The sequence below is a fragment of the Diabrotica undecimpunctata genome, chromosome 1 (genome assembly GCF_040954645.1).
Source record: "Diabrotica undecimpunctata isolate CICGRU chromosome 1, icDiaUnde3, whole genome shotgun sequence".
Taxonomy (NCBI): domain Eukaryota; kingdom Metazoa; phylum Arthropoda; class Insecta; order Coleoptera; family Chrysomelidae; genus Diabrotica; species Diabrotica undecimpunctata.
Window position 1 is genome coordinate 51154934 of NC_092803.1, and position 15060 is coordinate 51169993.

At 33.3% G+C, this 15060-nt stretch overlaps 1 protein-coding gene across 1 annotated transcript in view; it reads left to right on the plus strand.

The window, feature by feature from the left end:
* The first annotated feature begins 486 nt into the window (after nucleotides 1-486).
* LOC140449230 (monocyte to macrophage differentiation factor 2) overlaps nucleotides 487-15060 on the plus strand; it is a 43350-nt gene continuing 28776 nt past the window's right edge. Inside the window, exon 1 of the mRNA XM_072542417.1 lies at nucleotides 487-996. The gene's annotated coding sequence lies outside the window, so the exon portion shown is untranslated. The remainder of the gene's footprint in view (nucleotides 997-15060) is intronic.

Below are 15060 nucleotides of genomic sequence, written 5' to 3' on the forward strand. Positions count from 1 at the left end.
ATAGAGGACAGAATGAACGCAGATTTGCAGTTCAAAATATGTAGTTTTTTCTGATGAAGTGATGTTTCATTTAAACGGAACGGTTAACAAACAGAGCTGTATATATTGTACTAGAGAAAATCCTCACTGGGTGTGTGAGACTCACACGTAATATCCTAAAATAGTTAACGTTTGGGCTGGTATTATTAACAATAAGATTATTGATCCTTATTTTTTTGAGGTCACAGTTGATGGTGAGGTTTATCTCGATTTTTTTATTAACTTTTTAGTGCCTACATTACGAAGATTTTTTCCTGATGTTAGTCATCTAAATGAGATAGATCGATCTATTTGCTATAAAAAGAGGAAGCTCCACCGCATTTGGAACGTGGAACGCTCGAATGGTCGGCTAGATCCCCCGATTTGACTCCTCTCGATTACTTCTTATGGGGTTATTTAAAATCTAAAGTATATTTTAATAGACCAAACAGTATTGCTGATTTAAAAGTTAGATAAATGTCACAATGAGACGTAAGTAGCACTGAAATTACAACGCGTTGATTATTTCTTTTAAAACGTAATACCAATTTGTGGGAACAAATATTATATTTAACACAACGAACTATTTCCGCTGAAAATACATAAATTATTAATATTATAAAGTTTTTTGTTTAAATGTATAAAATATTTATACTAATTTCTCGTAATATGAGTATGTAACTACGGGAATTCGATATCGCCTAACCCTTCATTATTTTTATACATGTTTCCTTTCCTACACCAATCAAACCAAAAATTACTAGATATTTATGAATTCATAATCACCACACGCATAAATAAAATCAAAATTATAACATTAAAGTAATCTGTGGCATTGAAGTAGTATCATCATAGCGGTTGATGATCGTTCCTCTGTGTCTACCGGTCAAAACTACAAAGTACATTTTTTTTCATTGCGATATCACAGTATTTTGAAATAATTATTATTAGTGGTGTTCACGTGTATCAGTTTGTAAGGTATAACTATTATGTATTTTATTTTAGATTTGATAGTGGTACTTTTTTGATAGTATACTGCTAGCATAGTCTGTACTGCTATATACTGATATAAAAAATATTTTCTTATGAATTTTATTAATATTACTAAATAATCATAAATCCTGTAATATTTACTGTTAGCCGCTTCTCTACATTCTCGTTTTTTTGCTTTAAATTATACCTAATTAAAATTTTATTAAACACAGATATTCGGCAATCATCATAGGCATTCAGACTTTTTAGATGTCTGTTCTGAAAAGTTCATTTGATAACATAATGATATGATATTTGATATGATATTTGATAACATAATGATACATAAAAAAATAATCTCAGGGTGCCATTTTATTATACAAAAAAAAAAATAAATCAGCTTAGGTTATACTTATCTTTTCTCGTGGCATCCAGTATCTCTTAGTTGTTCCTTATCGGGATAAAATATATATATATATATATATATATATATATATATATATATATATATATATATATATATATATATATATATATATATATATATATATATATATATATAAATATAAACCTAGAGCTAAGAATTAATCTCAAAAGGCTTTCGGGTCGAACCGCGACTATTATTACTGCGCCGAGCGTTCGACATCCTCTCTGATGTCTTCTTCAGGGCTTCCGATGTTTCAGTCTGCCGAGCCCACAGATACTACTTTTCAATACTTACTTTATAAATGACAAAATAAGTACATTATTAATGGATTATTTCTTTATTATTTAGAACAACATATTACAACCATCTTGTCTTGCTTACAATTTTTATAGTCGTTGACTTTGACGTAAGATATAACTATGTACACTGTAGCCAACCTACACTATTGTACCAAGCTATACTTAAAAACTAGGTACCTACCACACTGATCACTAATCAATGCACGTTTAATTAATCTAAGGTTAGGAGATTACATCTTCGTATATTCAGCTGTCTTATCACATATTCGAGACTCTTGAATAGTGTCGGTACCTGCACATCTCCTTACTTTAATCCTTTGACTATTGAAAAGTTCTCGGTAAGCTCATTTTGTACTCTGACAGTTGCTGTTGACGAGTCCATTATTACTTTTATTAGTCGGATGTATTTTTGAGGGATGTTAAAGCTATGCAATATTTGATATAACTTGTGTCTATGAATTGAATCGTAGGCCTGTTTAAAATCTATGAATATGTTGTGGACATCAACGTCATATTCCCACGACTTGTTTAGAATTTGTTTCACTGTGAATAGCTGTTGTAGATCTTCCTTGTCGGAAACCGCTAACCGTAAGTATTAACTATGTAAGTAAAAACTTTGTAGTCTCCGCACCAAATGGTTATGCCGCAGTAATTTTTGCATTTCAGTTTATCCCCTTTTTTAGATTGTGTTATATAATCCCGGGTTTCCAGTCGCTAAGGATATTTTCATCAGTTCAAATCTTGTTCATGAGCATATGCATTTGTACTAGTAGGTGTTGGCCACCTAATTTATGTAGCTCAGAGGGGACGATGTCAATACCATGCATCTCCACATGCTCTTTATTTTCTTGCTCTTCTAAAAAAGTTGAGAAATAAATTTTCCAGATTGAATTTATTTCTTTTGGATCACTGGTTATTTGCTCTTCTTGCTTTCTGCATAGATATGTTTCTGGTTTGTATCCTTCTCTTAAATTGCATAGATGTCTAAATGCTTCTCTTATATCGTTGCTTTGAACATTGTCTTCCATTTTCTGTATATTACCGGTTTCGTATTTTCTTTTCTCTGTTTGGCATATTTTATTGGCCATTCGTCTTGCATCTTCTTTCCATATATTTCTTGTGTTTTTAATTTCTTTTCTGTATGGCCTTTTTACAGTCGTCATTGAACAATTCTCTTTTTGTTTTTTCTTTTTTTTTGCCTATGATCTTTCTTGCTGCATCAATTACATTTGCTTTGATTTCTTCCTAATGTTCTTCGGAAAAAAATATATAGCTTACACAAATACAACAGAGATATTTGCAGTATTTTGGACACATTGGCAAAAGAACAGATAGATGGAAAAACTATAAATCGTGGACCGAGTTGAAGAAAAAAGATCTAAGGGAAGATCTTTAAGTCGTTGAGTGGATAAAACAAAATACTGATTAACTGAGAGTTACCGAAGTCGAACGACTACTTTCTGTAAGGGATTAGGACAGTAGGAGAAGTAGGTTCCAGTCTTTTTTTCTATTTTTTTGAAACAGTGGTTTTTACTATTTTCATTTTTATTTTCGTTGTTCTAATGTGGTCTGAATCAGAGTTTCATTCTGTGTATAACCTGATATCCTTTTTTATTTTTAACTAGTTTTTTGATACTATTTTATGATTAATCTGATTGTCCTCTCATTGATCCGAAAGCAGCCGTGTTATTTTATATTCCTTTTTATGTGGAAATTCTATGCTGAATATGAGTGGTTATTGACTACAATTAAAAAAATGTACATACTTTTAAATATAAATAGACCACTCATATATACAATACCTTCGACAATATCGCATTGCATGTCATATCGTATTGGTATCAAGGTTAGCTAGTAATTATTTAAGAATGTTTACACACATACAATATTCGAAGGTACGAAGTCTATTAATTCCAATTTTTAAAATAATCCTTTCTTTGTGATAGTGAAACTAGTAAAAATTAGTTAAAATGTTATAATTTTTAATCTTTCTTTATAGACTAGTGGATATAGACGATTTATCGTTCCTAGTTTAAACTCAGGTTTATAACAAGTAATTTAATAATATAAAAAGTGCTAAACAAAAGCTAGATTAACAATTGTTTCAAATTCTACGCATCGATATGATATTTAAGAAGAAATTATAAATAAGAAAATTCCCAGAGTACCTTTTACTAAAGAGGAATATCGTGAGCAATTCATAAAAATATTTAAAGAAATCGAAGAAAGATGTGATATAGGATTACTTTAAATGAAAGATCAAATTTGAGTGTGACTTTAGAAAATCAAGAATTCTTGTTTTGATCGACAGTATTCCATTACATATTGTCCACTTTGATGTTATTTATAAGACTAATTGACGACAATATGAGGAGTAAACTAAAAGAAAGGGTTTCTTTTCGACGTTATTGACCTTCGGTCCTCGTGTAATCCCCATATTCGTTTTATGGGGGACAAATAGTCATTGTTATCACGGCTCTACAGCCATTTGTGCTTGCTTCAGGATGTTCTTCCATTCGTCTCTAGCAGATGCCTTTCTTCTCCACACCAACGCGCCAAAGACCAACACAACCAACGCGCAAACTTCCTTCCGAAAACTTATCAGGGCCATCAATAATGCGAAGTGAAATAGAATATGCAGTTAGAACCACAAAGATGCATAAAGCAACAGGTCCAGATGAAATTAATATAGAAGCAATAAAACTACTAGACGAGGAGAATATCGAAATCTTGGTAAAGCTGTTCAATAGAATTTATGATACTGGTTACATTCCGCGAGAATGGCTGCAGTCATCCTTTGTGATGATCCCAAAAACAGCTAATGCCACAAAATGCAATGAACACCGCTTAATCAGTTTAATGAGTCACCTGCTGAAACTCTTCCTTAGGATATTACACTCAAGAATGTACAAGATACTAGAAGAACTTAGCGGGTCAACACAATTCGGTTTTAAGGGAGGACTAGGAACAAGAGAGGCAATTTTATGTTTGAACACTTTAATACAAAACTGTTTAGATCAACGAAAAGATGTCTACCTCACCTTCATCGACTACGAGAAGGCATTTGACAATGTTAAACATGATATCATGATGGAACTACTACATAGGGCCAACATTGACCAGAAGGAGATCAGAATTATTCAGAATCTATACTGGAACCAAATGGCAAAGGTGAGGATTGATCAAGACCAATATACGGATGAATTTGAAATCCGGAAAGGTGTCCGCCAAGGCTGCATACTCTCTCCGATGCTTTTTAATTTATATGTTGAAAATATATTTGCGGAAGCATTAGAAGACACGGAATTAGGCATTAAGGTGAACGGCATACCAATTAGTAACCTACGCTATGAGGACGACACAGTGATTATAACTGATAAATTGGAAGATCAGCAGTTATTACTTGATAGGGTGAATAGCATAGGTAAAAAATATGGCCTCAAAATCAACATTTTGAAAACGAAATATATGGTCATTAGCAGAAACCCTCCAGAAAACCCGATAATATGCTTAGGTGGCGATCGCATAAAACGCGTGAAAACTTTTAAATACCTTGGCACCACAATCAATGACCAATCGGATCCACAACAAGAGATAAAAATCCGAATACAAATGGCAAGACAAGCTTTTGTGAAATTCAGACCGCTCCTATGTAATCAAAACCTAAATTTCGAAATACGCTACAGAATGGTCAAGTGCTACATATGGTCCATCTTACTTTATGGCATGAAAACGTGGACTTTGAAAAAAACATCTATCAACAAACTTGAAGCATTTGAAATGTGGTCATTAAGAATGATGCGCATACCTTGGGTGGATAGAGTTCGAAACGATGACGTCCTTAAGAGAGCCGGCGTGGAAAGAGAACTCTTTAAATTAATTAAAAAACGCAAGATTGGTTACCTTGGGCACATATTGAGAGGAGCAAAATATGAAATACCACAGTTAATCCTACAAGGGAAGATCGAAGGTAGGAGAGGAGCCGGCCGCAAACAATTATCCTGGTTAAGGAATATTAAAGAATGGACAGGAATACACAATACAGGCGAGCTGTGTCACGCCGCTAAGAACAGAATTCTAGTAATGAGATAGTCGCCTCCGCACTTTGGTGTATGGCATGTTAAGAAGAAGAAGTCCTTCTCTCCAACAATTAAGATGTAGTTCCACGATTAACATCATCAGGAGGCGATGTAATCCAATTATGAATCCAGTAGGATAGCAACTATACTTTTTCTTTTTATATTATACCTGTGGTATTAATGTGGAGGATCTAATAACTTCATATTCAGGTAAATATCCCATTGTTTTATTAACCAATATATTCCATGCTTAAATAATTCCGTTGCTTGAAGAAATTCCTTACGGTATTTTGCACTTTTTCGTCTAACTGATATCGATTATTGGTTTGATACAGGTTTGAGTTTATATGAACTATAGGGTATATAAACTTTATGAGCAAGATGCCTTCACGGTTAAAAAAAAATGTTTTTTTTTACCACACGCTGATTACATTTGGAAGATTTGTTAACAACAAACGTCATTTTTAAGTCACAATACTTAAAATGGCAGTTTACAAATGATAGTAACACGCCACTGTGACGTTTACAGACAATAATAACATTGTAGAATGTCAGTTAGGTGATTACAATTGTTTCCAATGCTAAACGGACCAAAGATGAGTTTCAATTAAACAAGCTTATGGTATTCCATGAAATATTGTCCACTTTGACGTTATTTATAAACTTGAATTACTCAATAATCGAATCTAATAAAAGAAGAATAATTGAAGACAATATGGGGAGTAAATTAAGACATTTACATATGCGAAATTATTAAAATAATGTCAAAGTTTTAGGACTAGTTATATTATAGGTATGACTCAAAATAATTATTAACTGGTCATCACTAAGAGAGGAGGAAAGCACGTCTGTTGTTTGCGGGAACCAATCTCAAGAGGTTCGAAACACGTATGTTCTATATGGGAACAATAATTAGGGAAGTGCGCAAAAAGTGTCTGCTGTACGGGATCCAGCAGTCAAGAGAGCGAGATTTTTCGTTTGTATTGTCCACGAGTGTCTGTACTTCGGTAGAAATAATTGGTACTAAGGATTGGCTTAGATAATGATTTGAAATTGAGGGTGGTAATTTAGGATTTGATACAGTGAAAAATATAGTATTGTTTTTCGAATGTGAAAAATTGAATAATTTTATGAGATCTAATAATAAGGACTAATGAAAAATTTGTAATAGTAATTACACAACAACAATTTTACTAACTACTGACGAGAATTATTTTAAAATAATATTCCCTATACAAGATCTATGAACAATGAAAAGAAAATCTGAAAAACTAGAAGAAATGCCGAATAAAATTTATGTGATTATAAGGAGTGTAATATTACAACAGAGAGATTAAGTCAGATATTTCCGCATGATCCCATTAATGGAATAAGAGCAGAAATAATTAAAGAATAAAAATTTAAAATGGAAATTCTCAGTGCTTTGCTGTACATCATAGTTTAAAAAAACTTACAATGAAGTAAAAACTTCCTTTGTACTTCTTCTTATTGCGCCTTCCCCTTTCGAAGGTTGGCGATCCAAATGGCAGTTGTATCTTTGGAAACTGCTGCACGAAAGATTTCTGTGGATGATCGGTCAAACCATCTTCTCAGGTCTTTTAGCCACGAGTTCTGGCGTCTTCCAACTAATCTTTTGCCCTGAACTTTACCTTCCAATATGATTTGGAGCAATTCATATTTTTCACCTCTTAACACATGACCCAAGTATTATATTTTTCTCTCTTTGATTATGCTGAGTTGTTAGAATATCCAACATAAAAAGTGGATGTTGTTCTATATGAAGTGACATTGTTGACAGTGCAATGAGTAATGTCATAAATAGGTAATAAACTACTGTCAGTCAAGTTTTGTATTGTTCTGTATGTAAGAAGGAATAAAGTATAATTGTTGATGGCCAGACGTTTATTAGTGCATATTTCCTAAAGTAGGTATTTCCTTGTCTCTTGATGTCTTCAAACTAGAAGGAGGACTTCACCTAACTTAAATTATAACAGGTTATGGGCCCAGTTCACGTGTGAACTGTGAACAGATTAGGTTCGTACTTCATTCAGTTTTGTTTGTTGTTATTGTCGGTGAATAAAATATGGCCACCAGCAATAACGATTATAAAATTCAAGTTGACAAACTCGAGGGTCCTGAAGACTGGGCAAAGTGGAAATGGCACGTTTCGATGTTATTGCGTTCGTATGCACTTGAAGACATTGTAAACGGTATGTGTAAGTGTCCTGAGGTTAGTGAAGATTCAACTTCAGCTGAAATACAGAAGCATCAGCAATGGTTAAAAGACGATGCGAAAGCGGCAAGTTTGTTAGCAGGTACGCTAGGAAAAACTGTTGCCGAGCTCGTGTTGACGTGTACTCACGCTAGTGAAATATGGGACAAATTGCGCGCGAGATTTGAACGTAGCAGTACGCAACGGTTAAACATGTTAATTGAAGCCTTTTTTAGAGTCCAACGTGATAAAAAAGAAGATATTAGTACACATGTTGCGAAGTTGCAGAAACTGTTTGTAGATTTAAATGATGAACTGCAGAAGCATGATGAAAATGTTTTATCCGAAAGAATGTTAAATGGTCGGATCTTATCAACTTTGGGTAAGGACTTTGATAATTTCAAAGATTTGTGGGACACGATACCATCAAAGAATCAAACTTTAAATTTACTGATTGAGAAATTGTGTACCATTGAATTACGTGACCAAAGTACTGTAGAATCTTTTGCATTTGTTGCACGCAATAGCCCGACAGAAAAATACAATCAGAACCAAAATATGAAGTCAAAGAAAAATGTACATCGTGCAAAAGAAAAATTTCCATGTCACAAATGCAAGAATCTAGGCCATTGGGCGAAAGAGTGTCCGTTGAAAAAATCAGCTGAGAATTTAGGTAAGAATAAAAGTAATGATACTGCTTTTTTGTCTGTTGTTTTAAGTGCCTCATCTAACAATTGTATTGAAGCTGGAAAATGGTATTGTGACAGTGGAGCAACAAATCATATCACTACAGATAAGCAATATTTCTCATCTTATACAGAATTTGCTGAATCAGTAAGTATATCACTGGGTAAGAAGGATGTATGTATGTTAGCCCATGGACAAGGAACAGTGAAAATTTAAATGCATCTGAATAATAAATGGAAAGGTGCTGACTTGAAGAATGTTTTTTATGTTCCTGAAGCAAGTGCTCATTTGTTTTCTGTGAAAGCTGCTGCACAAAGGGGTTTTATTACAGTACTTGATGAAAAAGGTGTAAATATATATGATAAAAACACTTGTGAATCTGTAATGACTGGGTACTTCAGTAATGGCCTGTATGCACTTGATATACGTGTTATGAAACCGACAAATCCCGTTCAAGTAAACTTAGCAGAGTCAACAGATATGTTGCAAGTGTACCATGAAAGATTTGGTCATCAGCATAAGTAACACATAAAGAAGGTATTGAAGAAAATGAATATAGACATTGATGGGTGCAAAGAAAGCTTTTGCGATGAATGTGCAATTGGAAAAATGCATAGATTGCCATTTAAATCTAGGATCAATCGACCACAAGTCATTGGTGAGCAGATCCATGCAGATGTGAATGGGCCCATGTCTATAGAATCACTGGGAAAAGCACATTATTACGTATGTTTTAAAGATGACTTTAGTAAGTTTCGGAAAGTTTTCTTTATGAAACATAAAAGTGAGGTATGTACTTTCTTAGAACAATTTTTAAATGAAGCTAGTACAAATAATCATGTAGTAAAGCAACTGAGATGCGATGGAGGGAGAGAGTTTGACAATAGAAAGGTATCTGAACTTCTTACGAAGAGAGGTATAGAGCATTGTATCATTCCACCCTATACACCTCAGCAGAATGGTGTTGCTGAAAGGGAAAACCGCACCATTGTAGAGTGCGCACGTTCCATGTTAAACACATGTAAGTTGTCCAAACAATTGTGGGCAGAAGCATGCAATACTGCAGTGTACATTCTGAATCGTACAGGAAATTCATCAATTGAAAGTAAAAGTCCCTATGAATTGTGGTATGGAAAGCCAATTGGAAGTTTGAAACATTTAAGAATATTTGGCACTGAATGTTATGTTCACGTGAACAAGAATCTTCGCAGTAAATTTGATGACAAGGCGATACATGGTTATTTAGTTGGTTATGTGAATGACAGGGATGGTTTTAGGATATGGATTCCATCTGAAAGAAGAATCGTATCGAGCCACGACGTACGATTTAAACCTGAGGTTATATGCAATTTGCGAATTGTTGAAGCCAAATCAGTGAACCAACATCAGTCAGAATGTTTTAGTGTAAATGAAAACTCCGAAGAAGTAAAAAGTGGTATCGGTGAAATTGTGGAATCTGAGAATATAAAAAGTGTAGAAGAAAGTTCGAGTGAAAATCAAGAAGTGAATAGAGAAGAAAGAAATAGTGATAGTGTTCAAGAATCTAAGCGTTACCCTACACGTGTTAGAAATAAACCAAAATTGTATAATGATTTTTTGTTAGATAAAGATCTGGAAAATGTACCTGATCTTGCCATGTTTACTATGTCAAATGAATTTGAGCCCACAAGTCTTTCTGAGGCACTGTCAAGTAGTCACAGCCATGAATGGAAATTAGCCATTCAGAATGAATTGACAGCTCTCAGAATGAATAATACTTGGGAATTGGTTGATAAACCTGCAAATACAAATATTGTTCAGAATAAATGGGTGTTTAAAATAAAGAAAAATGAAAAGGGTGAAATAGTAAGGTACAAGGCAAGATTGGTGGCAAAGGGTTTTACACAGAAATATGGGGTTGACTATTCAGAAACGTATTCTCCAGTCATTCGTTTTAGTAATTTTAGGCTTTTGTTAGCGATGGCTGTTGAATTAAATCTAGATACAGTTCATTTAGATGTGGAGACTGCATTCCTGAATGGTGAGATTGATGAAACCATATATATGGCTCAACCTGAAGGTTTTGATGAACCAGACTTGGAAAATAAAGTCTGTCTGCTCAGGAAAGCTATATATGGTCTCAAACAGTCATCGAGACTGTGGTATAAAAAGGCATACCAAATTTTGTTAACGTTGAATTTTAAACAATGTGAAATTGAACCATGTATTTTTGTTAAAAATAATGAGAATTCAATCCTTATTGTAGCACTCTATGTAGATGATTTTTTTGTTTTTTACAATAATCATGATGAGGTTAAAGTTTTGAAAAACGAATTAGATAAAAACTTTCATATTAAGGATTTGGGTCCAATTACAGATTGTTTGGGTATGAAGATAGAGAGAAGTAAGTCAGAGTTTGAATTGAAATTAAGTCAAGAACAGTATATTGATAAAATACTTGAACGATTTGAAATGACGAATTGTAGCATTGTAAATACTCCTTTAGAACCGAATGTTAAACTTTCTAATGAAGGAATTTTGTATGAATGTCCTTATCAAGAATTGATTGGTTCGATGATGTATTTAGCGGTTTGTTCAAGGCCTGACATAGCTTTCTCTGTCACTTATCTTAGCCAGTTTAATAAGACTCATACAAAAGAACATTGGTTAGCAGCCAAACGTGTTTTGAGATACCTAAAAGGTACAAGAACTGTAGGAATCAATTACAGAAAGTCAAATGTTAGTTTAAGTGGCTTTGTTGACTCAGATTGGGCCAATAACAGTTCAGATAGAAAGTCATTTTATGGATTTATTTTTTCGTTGGCTGGTGGTCCTATCTCATGGGAATGTCAAAAGCAAAGAACTTTGGCTTTAAGTTCAACTGAAGCTGAATATATTGGCATAACTGAGGCAGCAAAAGAATCGTTATACTTAACATATTTATGTAAAGAAATATTTGAAAACAATGTTAATTGTAAGTTTTTGTTTGAAGGTTTTCCGATGGTTATATTTAATGATAATCAAAGTGCCATAAAGTTATCGGAAAATCAAGTATACCATAAGAGAACGAAACATATTCATGTCAAGTATCATTTTATTCGTGAAAAAATAGCTAACAATGATATTCAATTAAAATATATGTCGACGAATGAAATGGTGGCTGATATGTTGACCAAGTCGTTAAATTCAAAGAAATTGCAGTTAATCTGTAAGAATTTGAATTTAAAATAATGTTTATTTTGTTAAGGTCTAGTATTTAGCTTATCTACTTTTCATGTTGAGGGAGAGTGTTAGAATATCCAACATAAAAAGTGGATGTTGTTCTATATGAAGTGACATTGTTGACAGTGCAATGAGTAATGTCATAAATAGGTAATAAACTACTGTCAGTCAAGTTTTGTATTGTTCTGTATGTAAGAAGGAATAAAGTATAATTGTTGATGGCCAGACGTTTATTAGTGCATATTTCCTAAAGTAGGTATTTCCTTGTCTCTTGATGTCTTCAAACTAGAAGGAGGACTTCACCTAACTTAAATTATAACATGAGTAATTCTTTTTGATTACTCATGCGCCGAAATACCTCACCATTGGTAACTTTTTGTATCCATGGAATTCTCAGCATCCGTCTGTATATATACATTTCAAAGACATCTATTCTCTTTTCTGTTTCAGAGTTCATTGTCCAACTTTCACTCATTCACATCATCCGAATTATGAGCTCTAGACTAACATCTGATCTTGTAAAAAATGTTTTCATGTTCATAAGTGTTTTCCTCGCTTGTTCGATTCTTGATAGGATTTCTTTTTTTTTTTGGATTACACTGGCTGTTAATATTTGCTCCCAAATATTTTATGGAAGTAACCAGTTTTAGTATTTGTCCCTTGGCACACAAATGTACGTTTGTTGGTATCTTTGAAAATACTAAATATAAAAAAATTCCTTTGTACAATCGTATAAAAGTTTTATTAACATTTTAAAATTATCCAAAATGTGTTTATAAATTTTCAGAACGTTTTTTTTCTTTTTTTTTTTCTAAAAAATGGCTTTCGCAGAGCCAATTAGCCAGACTTGTTTGTGTTTATTGTTAAAATCGACTGAATTATAGAACGTTTTCGTTACTATCAGATTATTATCAGTGGAAAACGTCTATAAAGTACTTGGAACCAGCCACATAATGAGGTCAGATGACTCTTAAATTACATAATTAGAGTAAAGAACATTAAAATTCTTAAGACACTAGGTTTATGACAAGGGATTAAAAAAATGTAATCCTTTAATTTTATAAATTGTTCGTCTTCTTTCCTTTCCCTATATTTTATTATCCATTTAAATTAATTAATATTAAACTCACTAAGCTTGTACAACTTTCATAACAAATAAGTTACTTTGGAAGAATCGCTGAATAAAAAAATGATACATGTATATTAATGATTCTTCTGAGGAATCTCCATAACACTAAAATATTATATAAGGTTAGCTAAACATCTTTAACTTCAAAAAGTTCAATAATATCTTCATTTAGCAATTCATCTTCAAAATTATCTTTTCTAAAGTCTCTATCATTACAAAAATTTAAATGGTCGATTTTGCCTCAAGAATTATATTCTCGCACCCAGTTTATAAATATTAAACAACATACTCTTCGATTTCATTGAATCTTCTAATATCAGATCCATGTCTCTCACCCACATTAAACAACAATATTTGGTTGTATTTTTGATTTCGCGATAATCTGCAACATAATTACAGACTTCAATAAACACCATTTATCTTGGTATCTTGGCAAATAAATGGTTTACATTTTATCTTTTAGATAAGTTTATTCATGTCAGTTGGTAGTTCAGATTTCTTTCCTAGGTGGCGTTAGGTGTTTAAATCTAAACTAACATAAAGCTTTAAATTATTTGGCAAAGGCTGCAAAGTACTGTAAGGCAGCGGTTTTTACGGGCTGTAAGCCGTGGATATCCGATAATACGTGGACTGTAATTCAACTCAGAAAGAAACATAAAACTAGATACGGAACAAACGATGAATATAGAGCGTTATCGAAAGAAATCAGAAAACAGTGCCGCAGAGACAAAGATGATTACATCTCTCAAATATGCAGAGAGATAGAGGAACGTGGCTGTCGAAATGAACCTTGAGATTTATTTCAGAAGATCAAACTCCTTACCAGAGAATTTAAATCTCAAATGTGGTCCGTAATAGATAAGGAAAGTAATCTAAAGACCGACACTGACGAAATATTGGAACATGGCGAAACTACTGTGGCGAGCTAAATAAAAATAACGAGGTACTAGCAGAAAATCAGCATGCATTGATTCAATACCAGGTGAAATACTACAGTTACTAGGTAAAAAATGATTACATATCATCTATTCTATCTGTGTCTCTGTTTGGAATTCAGGAAAGTGGCCATCTGATTGGTGTAAATCCATTTATATCCCGCTACACAAAAAAGGAACTACTAGATGTGAAAACTACCCCACACTATCACTAATAACACATGCTAGTAAAATCTTCTTGCATATCATCAAAAACAGATTAAAACCATATCTACATTACCAAATACCCCAGGAACAAGCGGGGTTTATAAAGGGTAAAGGTACACGGAAACAAATCATGAACCTGCATTGAAAAGTCTAGAGAAGTTCAAGTACCTATGATTATATGCTTCGTTGACTAACAAAAGGCATTTGATTGTGTAGGCTGGATAAATCTGTGGTCCATTTTAATAAAAATGGGAACACCAATGCATCTGGTGACACTTATTAAAAATCTGTACCAGTCCAATATAGCAACAGTACGACTAGATGAGAAGTTCTCAAACCAATTCAAGACCGAGAGAGGTGTTAGACAAGGATGCGTGTTGTCAGCTGACTTATTCAACATTTATGGTGAACATGTGATGAGGATGGCTTTAGATGGATGAGCCAGTGGAGTAACAGTGGCTTGTAGGAAACTCTCCAATTTAAGATTTGCCGATGACACTACACTTATAGCAGCAAATGAGAGAGAAATGTTTAATAATCTCCTGCGTTAAGTAAGAAATCATTAAAGTTAGTTTGAAAATTAATAAAACTAAGACAAAAATAATGGTGGGCGACAGATTCCAAACTATTCAACTGACTAACATGTTACAGGAATACTAAATAGTGGACAGTTTTCTCTATCTAGGGTCTAGTATAACTAACGATGGTAACTGTGAAGCAGAAGTTCGGAGACGTATTGATATGGCAAAAAATGCGATGAGTCGTCTAACTAAAGTTTGGAAAGACAAACTATCTCCCAAAATATCAAGATGAAACTGGTGAATGCCCTTGTATTCTCAATATTTCTATACGGGATAGATATTTGGAATATTCGCGGACCCTATCTCCAAATAA